We start from the raw sequence: 17,274 nt of genomic DNA on the forward strand, positions 1-17,274 counted from the left end.
CACAGTGGAGGCAAGGAATTGCAACTCAGAAATACATTGCTACTTGGCTACCTCTACTCTATTATTGTACACATTGAAGGTGAGGTTAAGTCCTGTTGTGGGGTTTGAGGGCTGGAATTTAATTTTTGGAGTTTTATTTAATGTCAGGAGTGGATTGGGTAATAAAATGTATATTGAGAATAAGACAGCCTTTTGACCTTTTAGGGTCTAGGGCTGTAAAGCGTCTCAGGGTTGCTGCCAAATGAGCCATGAACTGGGTTGGGTTTTTCATATTTGATGAAAAAGAGCCTAAACGCTAACTGATTTTGGGAGAGGTCGGATAAAGAAAAAGGAGGATTAACCTTGACTATGCCTTTAGCACCAGCCACCTTTTTAAGAGGAAATTGCTGGGCAGGTGGGGGAGGGCTAGTCACGGAAGGAAACTGTAAGCTGGACCTGGTGTGAGGAAGGGAGGTGATAAAAGGATTATAGGGTGGGGGAGCAGAGGCTGAGGAAGAATTGGGACCTGGCTCAGCCTGGCTAGGAGCAGCCTGGGGACGAGGGGAGAAGTCAGATGGGTCTGTAGAAAAGGAAGGTTAGAAAGTCAGTGACACTTGGGGTTGGGACTGGGAAGACAGGCGGGATGGAAAGAAGGAGGATTTGGGACAAGTCGCATTGGGAACAGATTCTATGGAGGGAACAATGTGTAAAAGAATGCCTGGATGTCAGGCACCTCAGACTGTTTGCCTATTTTACGATAAGAATTATCTAGATCTTGTAGGATGGAAAAATTGAAAGTGCTGTTTTCTGGCTATTTGGAACCACTCTCGAGTTTGTATTGGGGTCAAGCGGCATAGTAGAAGAAAAATAAGGCATTTAGGTTTAGGTCAGGTGTGAGTTAAAGAGGTTTTAAGTTGTTGAGAACACAGGCTAAGGCAGAAGAAGGAGGAATGGAGGGTGGAAGGTTGCCCATAGTGAAGAAGGCAAGCCCAGAGAAAAGAAAGAGTAGAGACACGGAGAGAAGGGGTGGGGGATGCTTGCCCCCCAGGAAAGTGGAAAAGGGGTAGAGACACGGAGAGAAGGGGTTGGGGGGGTTCTTGCCCCCTAGAAAAGCAGTACTTGCCGCTAAGGCTGAAGGAGAAGGGGTTGGGGGGTTCTTGCCTTCCAGAAAAGTGGAGAAGGGATAGAGACATGGAGAGAAGGAGTTGGGGGGTTCTTGCCCCCTAGTAAAGCAGAGAAGGGGTAGAAACACGGAGAGAAGGGGTCAGCGGTTCTTGCCCCCCCAGAAAAGTGGTACTTGCCGCTAAAGGTGAAGGACCAAGGCAGGCTTCCCCGTGTGGTCAGACACCTCAGAAACTTGGGTGAATAATCAGGCAGGCATCCCTGCATGATTAAACACCAAGGGAAGACTGTCTTCCTGAGTCCGTGACCGGTGCCGGAGTTTTGGGTCCATGGATAAAATGCGTCTCCTGTCTCTACGAGAAAAGGAAAGGAACTGAAATTAAGAGAAGGGAGAGATTGAAGTGTGGTGCCAAGATTGAATGGAGAAAGAGGTTGAGGGATAGTGAGAGAGGCTGGAGAAGAGAGTAAAAAGAGGCCGCTTACCTGATTTAAAATGGGTGTGATATTCCTTGGGCAGGTTGGTCTGAGGATCTGAGGTCGTAGGTGGATCTTTCTCATGGAGCAATGGGCAGGAGGACAGGGGATTGATCTCCCAAGGGAGGTCCCCAATCTGAGTCATGGCACCAAAATTTCACTCGCATCTGTGTGAAGAGACCACCAAACAGGCTTTGTGTGAGCAACAAGGCTTATTTCACCTGGGTGCAGGCAGGCTGAGTCCAAAAAGAGAGTCAGCAAAGGGAGATAGGGGTGGGGCCACTTTATAAGATTTGGTTAGGTAAAGGAGAAAAGGGGGTTGTTTTCTGGCAGGCAGGAGTGGGGGTCACAAGGTGCTCAGTCGGGGAGCTTTTTAGGCCAGGATGAGCCAGGAGAAGGAATTTCACAAGGTAATGTCATCAATTAAGGCAAGGACCGGCCATTTTCACTTCTTTTATGGTGGAATGTCATCAGTTAAGGCAGGAACAGGCCATTTAAATATCACTTCTTTTGTGATTCTTCAGTTACTTCAGGCCATCTGGATGTACATGTGCAGGTCACAGGGGATATGATGGCTTAGCTTGGGCTCAGAGGCCTGACACTTTTAAATTGGCTTTGATGGAACTCTGTTCCACAAGGAATTTCAGATAAGACCTTTTAAAGCTGAGCTTAACAATGGGTTTGTACCCTCAAATACCTGAGTTACGTAAAGGTGGCAAAAACATGGGGCTCCTGGGCCTGATAGAAAGTGACATTCTTGGCGGGGTGCAATGGCTCACACCTGTAATCCCAGCACTTTGGGAGGCTGCAGAGGGCAGATCACAAGGTCAGGAGACCGAGACCATCCTGCCTAACATGGTGAAACTCCGTCTCTACTAAAAATACAAAATCTTAGCCAGGTGTGGTGGTGGGCTCCTGTAGTCCCAGCTACTCGGGAGGCTGAATCAGGAGAATGGCGTGAACCTAGGAGGTGGAGTTTGCAGTGAGCCGAGATCATGCCACTGCACTCTAGCCTGGGCAACAGAGCAAGACTCCATCTCAAAAAAAAAAAAAAAAAAAAGTAAGTGACATTCTTTACTCACCACAGTTTAGAAACCCTCTACGGGGGCTGTGTAAACAAAGTATGAGGCAAGTTTTCCCAAGGGGCTTTTATTGGCTCTGCAAGTCAAACTTGATTCCTTAAAGGGAAGCATATCCTTCCAGCCAAAGCCTTGGTAAAACAACCAGTTTCTCCAATTGTGTCCTGTTGCAAAAGAAAATGAATTCTTATTGCACTAATGCAAATAAGTATATTGCCATAAGCTAAGAATACTCACAAATAGTTTTCAAATTCTGGAGAAGCCAGGCAGAGAGCAACAAATATGTTCCAAATTTTGTTCACAGGTGTATATTTCACTCAATTATTAAAGACTGTAAATAGCTCAAAATAAGTTTCCTTGATTCTGAGAAATAAAACAAGGATCAGCAAGGATTTAAGCACAAAGGTTAAAAAGATTACTTCAGTTTTCTGTTAGTTCAGGCCATTCTGTTAACTTTTGCTCTGTTTGATATCCATGAACATTTCAACTCTTCAGGTGTCCTGTACATTTTTCCTTTGTTCCAATATTACAATCTTCAGAGATATAAGAAACCTACATTTAACAACACCTATGAAAGTCCTATAGCTGATTATAAACCACCTTTTGAAAAGGATTAAAGCAAGACAACAATTATCTGTGAATGACAAAATATCCAGGGTAGTTACAAAAACACAATTGACAAAGAAATGTGGTTATTTCTGTGGTTTACAATAACTTGACATAATAACCTTAATTATGATTGATCGCATATACTCAGACATTAGAATTTTTAAAATCCCATACACCTTTGGAACATATATTAATATTATTCACTGAAATATAACCTGAAGAAGATTAAACATTATTTTGGCAATCCCATGTAACTAAACATGTGAAATAATCCTGTTTACCTTTCTTTTGAAAACTCCAAGAGCCCTCTGTAGCATCCAAAAGCTATAGGTTAGGAAAGACAATTTTTGAAGCTGAAGTTTGATTTTAGGAAGTCTGTTAAATGTGTTACCTGATATTATGAAATAGAATAGCAGATTACCATAAGTTATTTATTTAGCCAAAATGATGACTCAAAAATTTTTTAAAAAGGCAAAAACTTTTCATTATCCTTTACTATTACATGAAAATCTTGTTCAAGAGAGAAAGCCGAATTTTACTCTTGCATTAGTCTACTGTTAATATCAACTCCATTTTTAAATGAAACCTTATAGATAATTCTATTCAATCTTGACCAGTTTGACCATGAGATGAAATTCTTGTAATCCTTTTATAACTCTACAAATTTTTGTGAAAGAGCAGGTCAGCGCCTCAAGAAAACCTTGTTGTGCTTTTATTTCAATGCTTAATTTACAGAAAAACCAAATAATACCCTTTTGAAGTTAGTCAATATGTTACATATAGAGCTTCTTTTATAAGATTATTTTTATAAACCTTTCTCCACTTGTTTAAATCTTCAGTTTTATCTTGTCTAATTCAAAACAATCCTTTAACCCTAGGCAAAAATTTACATTCCCTCGTCTTCTTATCTTTTACTAAAAGCATATTTTCCTTTCTTTACACACATTGCATGTAAGTCTATTTTCAGTAGTCTCAATTACATGTTATAACAGCAACTCTAAGCCATTTTTAATTTTAAAGTAAAACTTGGTTATTTAAATTATGTACTAGGCACAGATAAGGTCTGACTCTTTCCAGTATAGTTAAGGGTGTGGTTAATTCCATATGTCCTCAGCATTACCAAATTGTAAAGCAGGCAGGTCAAAAAGTTCTCAAATAACAAAGAAGTAGTTTATAACCTTAAAATGTTTCGCAAACCTAGTATCTAACCCACATAATTTAGACCACTTGTTTACATTCTGAAGACATTTGTATTTTACCAATTATCTTTAAAATTGTTTTTATTTCTCAAAGATTAAAGTCACATGAACTAAAAGGCATTACAGCTTTTATTTTTCCTTCAAACATATTTGGTCTAAGCACTTGTTTTTCTTTAGGCTAATCAATTAGAGCTCTTTTTTATAAATATCACACACATAACACATATATAACTACACAGACAGACAGAAGAAGATACAGTAATTGTAAGATTTTTCATTTGCCAATCTCCTAATTGGATTATTGGCCTCAGGGTGGAGGCTTTCAAAAGCACCGCTAGGAGAGCATACAGTTTCTACAGCCTGATAAACAGGCATAGCCAGAAGACAAAAACAGATTTTGAGAGGTATCCATCAGCTTTCAATTCCTGCGATTCTGTGAGGAAAACACGTTTCTTCCAAAAATGGGGTCCGCGGCACCTTCTCTGTTTTGACCACCACGTCCCATGCCCTCAGAAGTTATCTTAGGGCCTCTCCTGCATGCATAAAGAGTGGCAAGACAAAATGGAGAAAAATAATTCAGTTGACAGGAAAACACCTTTTTCCAGAAAAACAAGATCCAGGAAGAGAAAAACAAAAAGGCCTTTAAAATATACCTATAACTTTGATATCCACTTCCAATTCAGCTGAGCATCCTTTAAGAATATCCTTTTAAATTCCTTAGTACCCAACTTTAGCCATGCCAAGTAGCTAACATTTCTAGCTTTTGAACTTTACCAAAAGTGAAACAGGTGAAAATAACAAGACTCAATTAAGGTTATGACTTAACCGTGAGTGTACAAGGTATTTTCAAAGAGGTGGTAAGCAGTTTCTACAAAATCTAGAATCTTTAAAGGTAGCTGAGAGAAAGAATGATTCAACAAAGGAAACCAGAAGTTGTTCATGGGGAGGAAAATAATCAGCAAATGGCAAAAGTCACACAGATATTAACCAGAAAGTATCCATCCCCTAAGCCAGGATTGAAATTGAAGCCGCGCTGCCACTGTAAAATGGCAAAGGCCAAAAGAAAGTACTACCATGTGGTTACAAGGTCAAGCTCCCAAGGATGTAAAACAAGATGGAGACCTGCAGCAAAGCTCGTTACTGACCAGTTTGCTGGGCTGGCTTGAACAGTGGGCTTTTTGGGGTCCTAGGCCTGCATTCTATCCTAAGGCATTCCTCCTTATGACAAAACCATACAGAAAGACACACACAACACTCACCAGATTGGCTATAGCCCAAGGCTGGCCTCATAAATCCTTTTTTCCATTAATCAAAATGTTACAGAGGATGTAAACAGTGACCTTTACCATTTATGTTACTAGTTTGCACAGGGAGAGAGGGGCCAAAAGTCTGACTGGTAAGAACTTTTACTTTTTGCCAGCATGTCAGCCTTCTGGGTTCCCCTCCTCCAAGATCAATTTTAAGCCAAGCAGTTTAAGGTTTGAGGAAATTAATTTTTCCCAGTTTGGGGGATGCATCCAAGGAGAGTGTCCTGTGTTACAGGGACACAATTACCCATCTGTGAAGAGGGGACAGAGGAGGAAAAAGAAAAAAGAAGGAGTTATCTTTTTTTTTTTTTTTTCCAGAGGAGTCCCAGTGATTCAGGAGATATTCAAGACTCCTGATAGATTGAAAACTATTGGTTACCCATCTAGGAAGAGGGGAACAAGGCGTCCCTCATTGTTTTTTCTTTCTATGAAATATCCAGGGTATGTGAGGGAGAGAGAGAAGAGGCCCCTCTTCCTTCTTCCATCTTCATATCCCCAAGTCCCAGTAACCTCAACAGGGTGCTGTCCATGGGTGCCAATGCAGCTTTTCCCCCCATATTAACAGGGAGGCCTAGGTGGTGATAATTACCTATATTTAGCCATGTGCTGCCTCCTCCCTGTTTTTGGTAAGCTTTGAGTTCCCTAGACCTCATTTATGCCATGGATACTAGCATGACCTCCATCCATGAAATGAAAGGGGCCTAATTGGCAGGAATTCATCATGCTAAGGAAAAGCTATGGAGCTGGGTCCTCCTCAAACAAGGGAGAGAAAAGAGTGTCTTGTGTGTAGGGGTCTGGGCCTAATAAGATGTCGTCCAAAAGGAAAAGAAACCTAACTGCTGACATGGTGGAGAAAAGGGGAAAAATAAAATAGCTCAAGTGTAGGGTGGGGAGGATGGTCTGGGGTGGGGGAAAAAAAGAAAAAGAAAAACCTCTTGCTTTATGCAAATGGGTTCTTCTAACAGGGAGAAAAACTCTTAATTGTTGAACCCTCTTCTTGGCTCAGCCAGGGGAGGAAAGACTTCATGTGGCGGGAGGGGACAGTGAATGGGAAACGCTGGCCAGCTGTCCAGCCAGCTGCATGGGGACCTTGGCCCCCGAGACTGCCTTGGGACCCAAGTAGCAGCCAGGGCTCATTCTTGTCCTGCCTGGCCATTGGACATAGCATGTGCATGTGGCCGACTTGGCCATGTGCCCCAGCAGGGGGCATGGGGGGGTCAGAGAGTCATTGCTTGCTCATGTGTCCCATGTGCACACCCCTAACCATTGAGATGGGGGTGTGGAATACCTGTAAGAACAAACAGAAATCGAAATCGCATTGTTCTGAATTGCATATCTGATGACTGGGCCAAAGGCTCACTCTACCTAGTAATATCTGTGCAGTGTGTAATAATACCCTTAACGTTATAAAAGAAGAGATAGGTGCCATGACGACCCCCCAAAAAAGAAGGAAAATGCCATAGAGAAGATTGGATTGGAATGAGGCCGACATTCCCAACCCCCAAGAATGATGGAGCGGCGGTGTTGGGTTCCTCTCCAGCATCCTGTCTTCTGTAGCTGTGCCATTCATTCTTAATTGGCCCACCAGAGGTTCCGAGCTGCATCTGCCTTCAGAAACAGTCTGAGGACAAGAAGGCACAGAAAGGAAAGAGAAAGGTTTGGGAAAGTCTTTGTTTACTCTTCCTCCAGGTATCCCAGGCAAGCACCCAAACTGATGCAGGATTTTTTTGTCCTTAGCTCAGCTAGATCTGGGTTCTTGTCTCATAACCAGGAAAAATTAGGCATGCAGACACTCAAAGAGTGAGTGGTGTAGAATTTATTAAGTAAAAGGAAAGCTCTAAGCAAAGAGGGGGTCCTGAAAGCAGGTTCCTAGTTGCTCCCTTTACGACTGAATACAAGGGGTTTTACATACAAGCTGATAAGGCTAGGTTCCCTATTTGTGTAAGGCACAAATTCCTGGCAGCTCCACCCCATTCTTCCAGTGTGCATGTGGGTCCTTACTCCTCTGAAGGCATGTTTAGGCAAGCCCTCCATGCAAGTTCCCTTATCTGCACAAAACATGGGTTGGAGGTTCTCTGGGGACCCTTCCTTACTGTCTGCCTAAAGCAAGCTGGCTAACTCCTTTCAAAGTTAGCATCAATTGGGTGGCTGAAAAAACAGAAATGTATTCTCTCGTGATTTTGGAGGTTAGCAAACTGAAATTAAGATTGAGGCCATGCTTCCTGTAGGGGTTCCAGGGGAGAATCCTTCTTTGCCCCTTCCAGCTGCTAGTGGCTGTTGGCATTTCTTGGCTTCTCTGGCTTCCACGTGGCTCCAGTTTGTCTCCGCCTTATATTCACATCACTTTCTCTAGTGTGTGTGTATCTCAAATCTCCCTCTGTTTTTATCATGTGAGTATATTTGCCATTGGGTTTAGGACTCACCTGGATAACCCAGGATGATCTCATCTCAACATATTTAACTTAGTTACATATAGAGTCTTTTTTTCAAATAAGGTCACATTCACAGATTCTGGGGATTTGCCTCAGGACATATGTTTTGGGGCCACTATTCAACCCACTATGTTGCCTCTTTTTGTTATTATCTGTTATGGGTGGAATTGCATTCTCCTCCACCCCTGCCAGTTTCACATATTGAAGTCCTAACCCCCAGTACTCTAGAATGCAACATTATGGGGAAATAGGGTTGTTGCAAATTTAATTAGTAAAGTTAAAATGAGGCCATTAAGGTGAGCTCTAAATCATATATGACTGGTATCTTTATAAAAAGGAGAAATTTTGACACAGACATGAACATAGGGAGAATGCCATATGAAGATTATAGGAGACAGGGGTCATGTGTCTACAAGCCAACAAGAAACCACTGGAAGTAGGTAAGCATCATGGAAAATTCTCTCTCAAAGCCCTCATAAGGAACTAACCCTGCAGACATCTTGATCTTGGACTTCTAGCCTCCAGAATTGTGAAATAATACATTTCTATAGTTTAATCCACCCAGTTTATGTGCATCCTTATGACAGCCTTAGCAAACTAATACATCCTACCTATATGAATAGCATTTTAAATGGTGACAATCAAATTGTGGTTTTGTAATCTATAATTAATGTTGTATTTTATCTATGAACATTCCACTGAAAGTATGTTTTTAATTTCCTACTTTATAAACAACTCAGTAATAAATATGCAACTATGTACATGCAGCATTTCTCTTTTATGGATTATCTCCTTTGAATACATTCTAAGACATGGGAATCTAGGTCCAGAACAAGAAAAAATTTCGTTACTGAACACCTTGGGAATGTGTTGCTAAATTGCTTTCCAACAAAAGCGTGATTACAATTTACCTTCCATCTGCTATCTGTTAAGTGATTTCTGTATGTTTTCACCAGCATTTGACATTATCATTTCAAGTGCTGTCACACACATTTTGAAGATACATTCAAATTTATTCTTGACGAGGGGAGGGGTAACGAAAAATACTATAAATTTGGTTGTAACTTTTTTCTGTCTCTTGCATTCAGGCAGTCACCAGAGGAAATTAGTCAGTGTCTTTAGGCTACACTTAGCTTAACACATTTAATTAAAGAGCCCAGTGGTAGAAAATTCAAGATGGGTGTTATTTTAATTTCATGAAATCACTCCTTAATTCTAACTTTCGTAAGTCAAATTTTATTTCTTTAATTGCATGTGGATTGTTATAATGAGGAGAATCAGAACAGCTTATAGGACAATATTTCTTTTTTATCTTTCTTAACACACCATATTTATTTGGAAATTTACCTCCTACATTGTCCAGGGAATTAGGATGGGCGTTGGCCGTTTTTCAGCACTTCCTGGTTGAGGCCAAGGGCTCCACTCACGTGCCTGTCCATCCATCCCTCTACAAGGCTTCCCTGGCAGCTTCAGTTTTTCTGTTTAAAATTTAACAATGACCAAATCCCAAAAAAGCTACCAGGCTAAGAAATGAAACATCTTTTTTTCTTTTAAATCCGGAGAAGTGCTGCTGGGCACAGCTGGCTCGCTGCTGTTTCTGCGGCCCCCATCTCTGATCCTTTCTAGTCTCCTACCCACCCCCACCCCACCATAGGCAGACAGAGCCGGATTTCTGCCATCAAACCCCAAGTGTGAGGAAGCCTCACCTGAAGTCCTCGCATCACCCTCCACCCTCACGCCCTTGGGTTTTAAAAAGCCACTGCGTTCGTGGGTCACTGCGGGGTGCCTCCGCAGTGCCTTTAGCAGATACAAGAGCATCCCTCCCACGGGATGTGCAGTGTAGTCAAGCTGAGTAAACTGGGATTTTTGGCTGCCTTTTCTGCTAGGGTGGGTGGGGAAAGGTGTGTCCCCCAAGCGTTCAGTTCAGACTAGAACCTTTGAATCTCTCTCTCTCCTGTCTCAGTCTCTCCCTCCACCCCCTACCCCGCCACCTTTCACGGTGTGGGAGTTCTCCTTTCCCAGACCAGAGAGGGGCGCCTTTCTAGCTTCCTTGTCCCCTCCCCCACTGATTAAAAAATGGAGAAAAGAAACCAACCCCAAAACCCAAAACAAAACAAAAGCCCCAAACGAACAAAACCCACCCAAACCAAAATCAACCCCCCTCCCCCCAACCACACAAATGCGGGAGTCATAGCCAGTGGATCCGCTGGTGCTGAATGAATGGAAGCGCGGGGCGGGCCTGCGCACGCAGCCGCCCTGCCCACGATGCTGTCGCCCCGCGACCTGTAGGGCCCTCGCCGGCCCCTCGCCCTCCTCCCGCCCGGGCTGAGGCTGCCGCCGGTTCCGCGCCCCATGCCGAGGCAGCGGCGGAGACGGGGAAGGTCGGAGGGAGGGTGGTTTCCTCCCGCCCCACACCCAGTCTCCGAGCCGGATATATAGAGTGTCACGTTTGGGAGCCGAAAGACCGGAGCCGTTTCCTTGTGGCTGGAGCGCTTCCCGTAGCCTCGGTGAAGGAGCAGGATTTAGAGGACCACTAGTTGAACCCCATCCTCGTGCTGGAGGAACAGGTATTCCAGGGACCCCAGCCCTGGCGCTCGCAGAGCCCACGCGCTCCAAAGGCAGAGACCGGACTGGGGGTGGCCCGGGTGGGAGGGCTCGGCTGGGTTCGCAGGGCGGGGCGGTTCCCGGCGGGACCTCGAGGAGGGTGGGTGTGAGGCCGGGTGGGAGGAGAGAAGCATTTGCGGAGGCTCTGCCCCCTGAAGCTGCCCCCGGTTGCACCCCCGTTGTCACCGTCCGTTTACGCGCGGTTGGCGTCGGCGGAGCCCGCCAAGGTGGGGCGCGCGGGGTTTGCAAAGGGCAGCGAGCCGGGAAGGACCCGGCAAGGTTAATGTGGGGGGCCGCGCCGTGGGGACTGGGGACCGAGGAAGAGAGGCGCGGTGCCGGGTCCCGCCCAGGCCTCCTGGGCTCTTGGGGCTATTCCTAGAGAGAGCGCGCAAATGCTGGGGCCACGTGTGAAACGGCAGCCGTCCTAGGTCCCCTCCCGGTGCCCGGGGCCGCCAGAGCGCCCAGCCCTGGTCCCCGGAGCAGATCCTTGCCAGCCCCCAGCCCCACCTCAGGCTGCGCACGTCCCTACCCTCCCACCTGGGCCTCGCCTGGGTCGTGGCTGACGCGCGCTGGGGCGACTGGTGAGGCCAGGGCGGGGTTTGCCCCTGTAGGAAGTTTTAGACATCTTCCTGTGGCCTGGGCATCCTGGGGGAGTGCAGGGGAGCAGGTGCCAGAAGACTCCAGCTGGAGTAGATGGCTTGCAGGAAGGCTGCTCAACACTCCCAGCAAGTAGAATTACCTGCGGGGCAGTCTCAGTCTATTAAAACAATTCACGCCCAATCTTATCCTACAAACCAGAGGAAGGCGTCTCAGCTGCTAGCGGTGGGCACCATTTCTTCCACGGATGAGTTATGTGGTGTGAGCAACCAAGGTTATCGCTGGATCTGGAAGAGTTTGGCCACTCGTTGAATCACATAGAGTGCCCCCATTATGTGATGAGCAAGGACAGAGTAGGGTCAGAAAAGTGACCAGGAAATTCAGGTGGATCGTGCTTTTCTGTTTGCTAGGTCGAGAGAAGTTTGACACCGTGCAAATGGAAATTTGAGAATTACTCCGTGGTTTCAATTATCCATCTCTGTATATTCCCATTTATAAGAGCTGGAGGTTTGACTGACAGGTGTAGTTAGTCCAAAATTTAGAAAGGGGGGCAAGGGACTAAATAAAAATTTAAGGCAGCCACCTAAACTGCAAGAGAAGGCATTTCCGCAGAAGGGATATTTGTGTGTGAGACTTTTAGGAGATGGGCATGAGGTTTTTACCAGGCCGACGCGTGTGTCAGTATTTCATTGGTAGTATTTCTCAGGATCCACATCTTTACAGTACTCTTTTCCTAATTCTGAGGGCAGCTTCTGCCCCTGCTGTATTAACAAATTCCTCACTTACTCCTATTTCTAACATTGGGCTATAATTATCTATAAAAGAGATGTAAATCACCATGAGTTGGTAAATCGTACAGCTATTAATTAAAGTAAACAAAAATATCCTTTCCTTAAAGGAAGCTAAAATGTGACATCCAATTACAGAGGAAGAGGGAGAGGTTGAAAATAAATAAAATGGCTTATATTAGGGTATCACTTTGGGGTTTATAAAGCATATGATCATCTTGACCATCTCACCATCTGCTTTCCTATCTCCTGAGGAAGAAGCATTCTTGAGTGCATTTGTTTCTGGCAACGTCTCATCAGTGTTAAGAATTCCTTGATTTTGCATTAATTCCCATGCACTCATGAAAACTTACTTATTCACAAATATAGCCTTGTGAAGGATCATGCACAGTGACCACCAGCATGCTTGTCCCTACCAATATATTCTGACATTGTGGGCTCTGTTGGAACATGTATTACCTTTGAAGAGGGTAACAGACCAACTTGAGAATCTGATGAAAGCTATGGAATATGAAAGACAAATACATACATATTAACACAAAATTCCACCTATAATTTCAGGAGTTCATGGCCTCCTTGATGCCCAACCTCCTGCATTCTAGATGTCTAGAGGCTCCAGGCAGGGCCAGCTTCATGGAAATGCAAAACTGCAGCTGCACAGGGCCTTGCACTTGGAAGGGCCCTGCATTTGGTAATGTTCTGCTCTCACCGTCTGCTGGCTTAATAATTTTCAAACAAGAGGCCCTGAATCTTCATTTTGAACTGGGTCTTACAAATTATATCCTGACCCCAGGCTGGCAAACTTGGTCTAAAACTAACCAAAGAACACTGTTGTCTTAACAGCAGTCCCACATTTACGGTGAGTTCTCCAGTACAAACCTGAAATTTATCTGCTGCTCACTTAGGTGCCCTTGGACATGTCATTCAGCCTTCCTATATTTCAGTTTCCTCATTGACAAAATAAAGACAACAGATGACACCTTCTACTTTGTTTATTTTCAAGGTTGTATTATCTCTAAGTAAAAAGAGGTAATAATTGCAAAAAATGTCTACTGACTTTGAATAGTTCTTTTCTAAAAAATATGCTGTTGTTGAAGGGTTAAACTTTGCCCTCCATTTTTCAGAAGTAGCTTGAGGAAGGCTGATTGAGCACATTAAAAAGATTGTAGAACCTTTCTGACCCTTATAGTTTGGTGGAAAATAAAACAAAAAAGTAGCCAAGTATTCAGTATGTTAAATACTCCTGAAATATCATTATTTGGACAAAATTGGAATTTTCAACTAAAGGTGCAGAATAACTTCTTGGATCCCAAGGGTAGTTATTGAATTAAATTAATGTTTGGGTCTAACTCATCCAAACATCGAACCATGGGAAACTGAGCCAATGACTGAAGTTTTTTGAGGGGGTAATCCTTTTTGCTTCATTTAACTTAAAAAATCTGTAAGTTCAAAAATTTGATCAAGTCATCCTTTAAAATATCCTAGGAAATGCCAAATCAATTTAAAGTACACCTAGTCTCTTGCCAAATACACCTAGTGACCTTTTGTAACTCAGGTGCCTCTTAAAGAGGAACTGGGAAAACAGGCAAGTCCTCTGTCCCCAGACTCCTCCCTTAACTACTCTCTGACCTCAAAACTTATCTTTATTCCAGCTGTCCTTGTTAGCATGATGGCAACACACTCAACCACTGAGGAATAAAATAGCGTGAAAGGGAATTGATCAAACTCCTTTATTAAGGTCTTCTAATGGGGGCACTAGAAGGGATGAATGGAGATTCGTTGTTCATGCAATTACTCTGTGCAGGGGCATGCAGTGTACTTTAGGATACAAAGTAACAGTTCCTGTATTCAGTAAACTTATGACATCATTAGCAAGACAAATATGTCAATATAAGGTATTAATTTAAAATAGCAAATAAGTAGTTACAAGGCAATAGAAGATTTGGCACCAAATGAGTGGTGCAGAAAATAAGTGCAGTGAATTCCTAAGAAGAGAATAAAATACGCTGAAATGCTGAGGGAAGCATAAGAGGAAAGGCCCTTAGAGATAGCCCTGAAAGTTCTGCAATAGAGATGAACAAACAAGACTTTTGGGTGCCCAGGGACCACAGTGGCACTTTGGGGTGGGAAGTGTGCAGAAAAGGAATATCTGGATGCAGCTGAAGTTTTATGTAAGGAAAAGGCTGGAGATAACTCTGTAAGAGAAATTCCCTCTGGCTAGCTTCATTCATGTAGTAAATAATTATTAAGCCCATTCTGTGACCAGACACTGCCAACTTTTCCACCTTTGGTGTTGAACAAAGCAGACGTGTTCCCTAGTTTTTTGGAACCTACAGACATTTACAAAATAAACATGTAGGAATACATTGTGGGAAGTAGCATGGAGAAGAACAGAATGCTATAAGAAAAAATCAGGGGCGCTGACTCCATTTTGGTGTTCTGAGAAGGCTTGCTCTTTGACAAAGAAAGATTTCAATTGCTATTGGAAAGAAGCATAGGGGTTAACTTGACTAAAAAAAAAATCAACAAAGAGAAAAAGCAATCTGGGCACAGGAAATTGCAAATGGGAAGGTCTTAAGAGAAAAAGCTTGCAGCATTCCAGGGACAGAGAGAAGGCAGGCCCTGTGACTGCACTTAGGTAAGGGCGCTGCTGAAAGGCAGGACACCAGTTGGAGAGGGGAGCAGGTGGCTGATCATGCCCAGCTTCACAGGTGTTGATAAAGATCTTGAATTTAATTTGAGTGGGTTGCCATTGAAGACTTTTAAGCCAGAGACTGTTCTAATTTCTATTTTGAGGAACTCTTTATGTAGACAATAAGGAAAGTGAACTGGAGGGATAAAGGATTGGAGGTAGGAAGACCAGGGAGGACAGAGCGCAGGTGAGAGTACTGTCAGGCAGGAGAGAGAGAAGGGCACAGACTTGAGGTGTGTTTTGAGAGTTGGATTGACATGTCTTGGTGATAGATTGGATATGGGAGGTGGGCGAGGCAGAAAGAAGAGTGGGAATGAATTCATTTAACAGATACTGCTAAATGCTTATAATCCAAAACAGTAGGCTCAGATGCATATGATTTAGAGATGCCATAAGAAGAACTGAAAAATAAAACAAAAACTGATCTCCCTGGTTATCACCTCTGGAAAAGTATACTGGCTGCTGGGATAGGGGTGAGAGAAAGGAGAGAGGAGATTTTTGCTTTTCATACTATCCTCTCTGCTGTTTGAATGATTTTTAAAATCATGCTTGCATTTTATAATTTTTTAAAAAGGTTATCAGCATGACAGATATAGCTCCTGTCTTTCTGACTTGAGCACATAGATGGAATATGGTGTAATTTCCTAAAATGAGAAAAATTAGGGAAGAAAGATCTGATCCTCTCCAAAATAATTATTCCACAACATAATTTACTCCCTTGCTTAAAACCCTGTCATTCCTCTGCCTTGTCTATAGCAGTTTTTCCTAAACTGCAGTCTATGAATTATTATTTTCTTGGGATATTAACAGTTAAGGAAGAAAAGCTCCCCTGATGATATGACTTTGAGAAACACTTGATTTAACCTACTTAACCAGTTGTGGTTTTTTTGTTTTTTTTTTTAAGACTGAGTCTCGCTCTGTCGCCCAGGCTGGACTGCAGTGGCGTGACCTCGGCTCACTGCAAGCTCTGCCTTCCAGGTTCATGCCATCCTCCTGCCTCAGCCTCCTGAGTAGCTGGGACTGCAGGTGCCCACCACCACACCCGGCTAATTTTTGTATTTTTAGTAGAGACGGGGTTTCACCGTGTTAGCCAGGATGGTCTCGATCTCCTGACCTTGTGATCCGCCTGCCTCAAAGTGCTGGGATTACAGGCGTGAGCCACCGCGCCCGGCCCCTACTTAACCAGTTTTATTGCAGGAATCCTCAGAGCCTTTAATGTCCTAATGCATGTTAATAATCATCAAGAAAGGAGAGATCTTTTATGCTACATTTCCTAAACTTGACCTTGAAATGCTTTTCCAGCAGAACATCTAAGAGAGTCAGCATTCAGCATAACATGCTTTGGGAAATGCTGTCCTACGTTAATAGATTAAACCTTTTAACATCTACAGTTCTCTATTAACCATAAGCTTCTCTCATCGCTTTAATCCTACTTAGCTGGTGGAAAGTGGGAGACTGGAATTGACTTTGTTAATAGGCATTAAGTTGATGATGAAAACAACTCTGCTCTGTGGATGATATTCAGAAACAGGATCTGCAGTCTGATTAAAAGCAAAATTGTTGTTTGTTTTTCATTTCTACTTCTTTGGCAAGGTTCTGCAGGACCTCATCAAGATACATTTTGTCAAGTCTATATTTAATACATGTGACCCGAGGCATAAACAATGGGAAAGACTCCCCAGGGCCTCTTAGGTCCCGTGGTGGGCCTGGGCCTTATCTGATCTTTGTAAGCCATCCCCTGCAGGGCAATACAGTGTGACTACATAGGGCATCTGTAGGAACATTGGTTTTTGAGTCTCAGATATCCACTTCCTGGATCCCCACGCATTTGCATGGTGGTAGGCTGGAAGCAGAAATGCAACTTATGGCCAAAGAACAGTGCAGCAGAGCATAATGGAAGAAACAGGTTCACACAGCTGTAGACTTCTTCCATGGCTTCATCAGCTCTGTGTTCCAGCCCAGGGGTCAGCAGCTTTGACCCGAGGCTGAAATCTGGCCCCTGCCTTTTTGTTTATTCTTTGAACTAAGAATGGTTCTTATATTTTTGAAACTTTGAAAAAATCAAAAGAATAATATTCTGTGACATGGGAAAAATTACAGGAAATTTAACCTATATGAAATTTCACCTTCAGTGTCTATAAATAAAGTTTTATCAGAAAACAGCTTGTATCATTCATCTAGTCATCCCTATTGGCTATGACTGCTTTAGTGCCCTAACCAATCAATTATTATGACCTTTAAAGCTAATATATTCACCTTGTGGTCCTTTACAGAAAATGTTTGTTGACCCCTGCTCTAGGCTATGAAACTCACCTGCCATAGGTAATCTTAATTGTTTTGTTTTTCATTTGTTTAATTTATGAGGGGGTAGAAATAAAATAGTTAAATCGAC

General features: G+C 43.3%; 1 protein-coding gene across 2 annotated transcripts in view; it reads left to right on the plus strand.

The window, feature by feature from the left end:
- Window positions 1–10,436: 10,436 nt before the first annotated feature.
- The window catches only part of FAR2 (fatty acyl-CoA reductase 2), a 211,062-nt gene continuing 204,224 nt past the window's right edge, over window positions 10,437–17,274 (plus strand). The window contains exon 1 of one of the 2 annotated variants that reach the window (XM_058441962.1): window positions 10,437–10,768. The gene's annotated coding sequence lies outside the window, so the exon portion shown is untranslated. The remainder of the gene's footprint in view (window positions 10,769–17,274) is intronic. The other variant, XM_032159929.2, reaches the window with a different exon arrangement.

Source organism: Hylobates moloch, unplaced genomic scaffold, assembly GCF_009828535.3.
Source record: "Hylobates moloch isolate HMO894 unplaced genomic scaffold, HMol_V3 SCAFFOLD_8, whole genome shotgun sequence".
NCBI lineage: Eukaryota > Metazoa > Chordata > Mammalia > Primates > Hylobatidae > Hylobates > Hylobates moloch.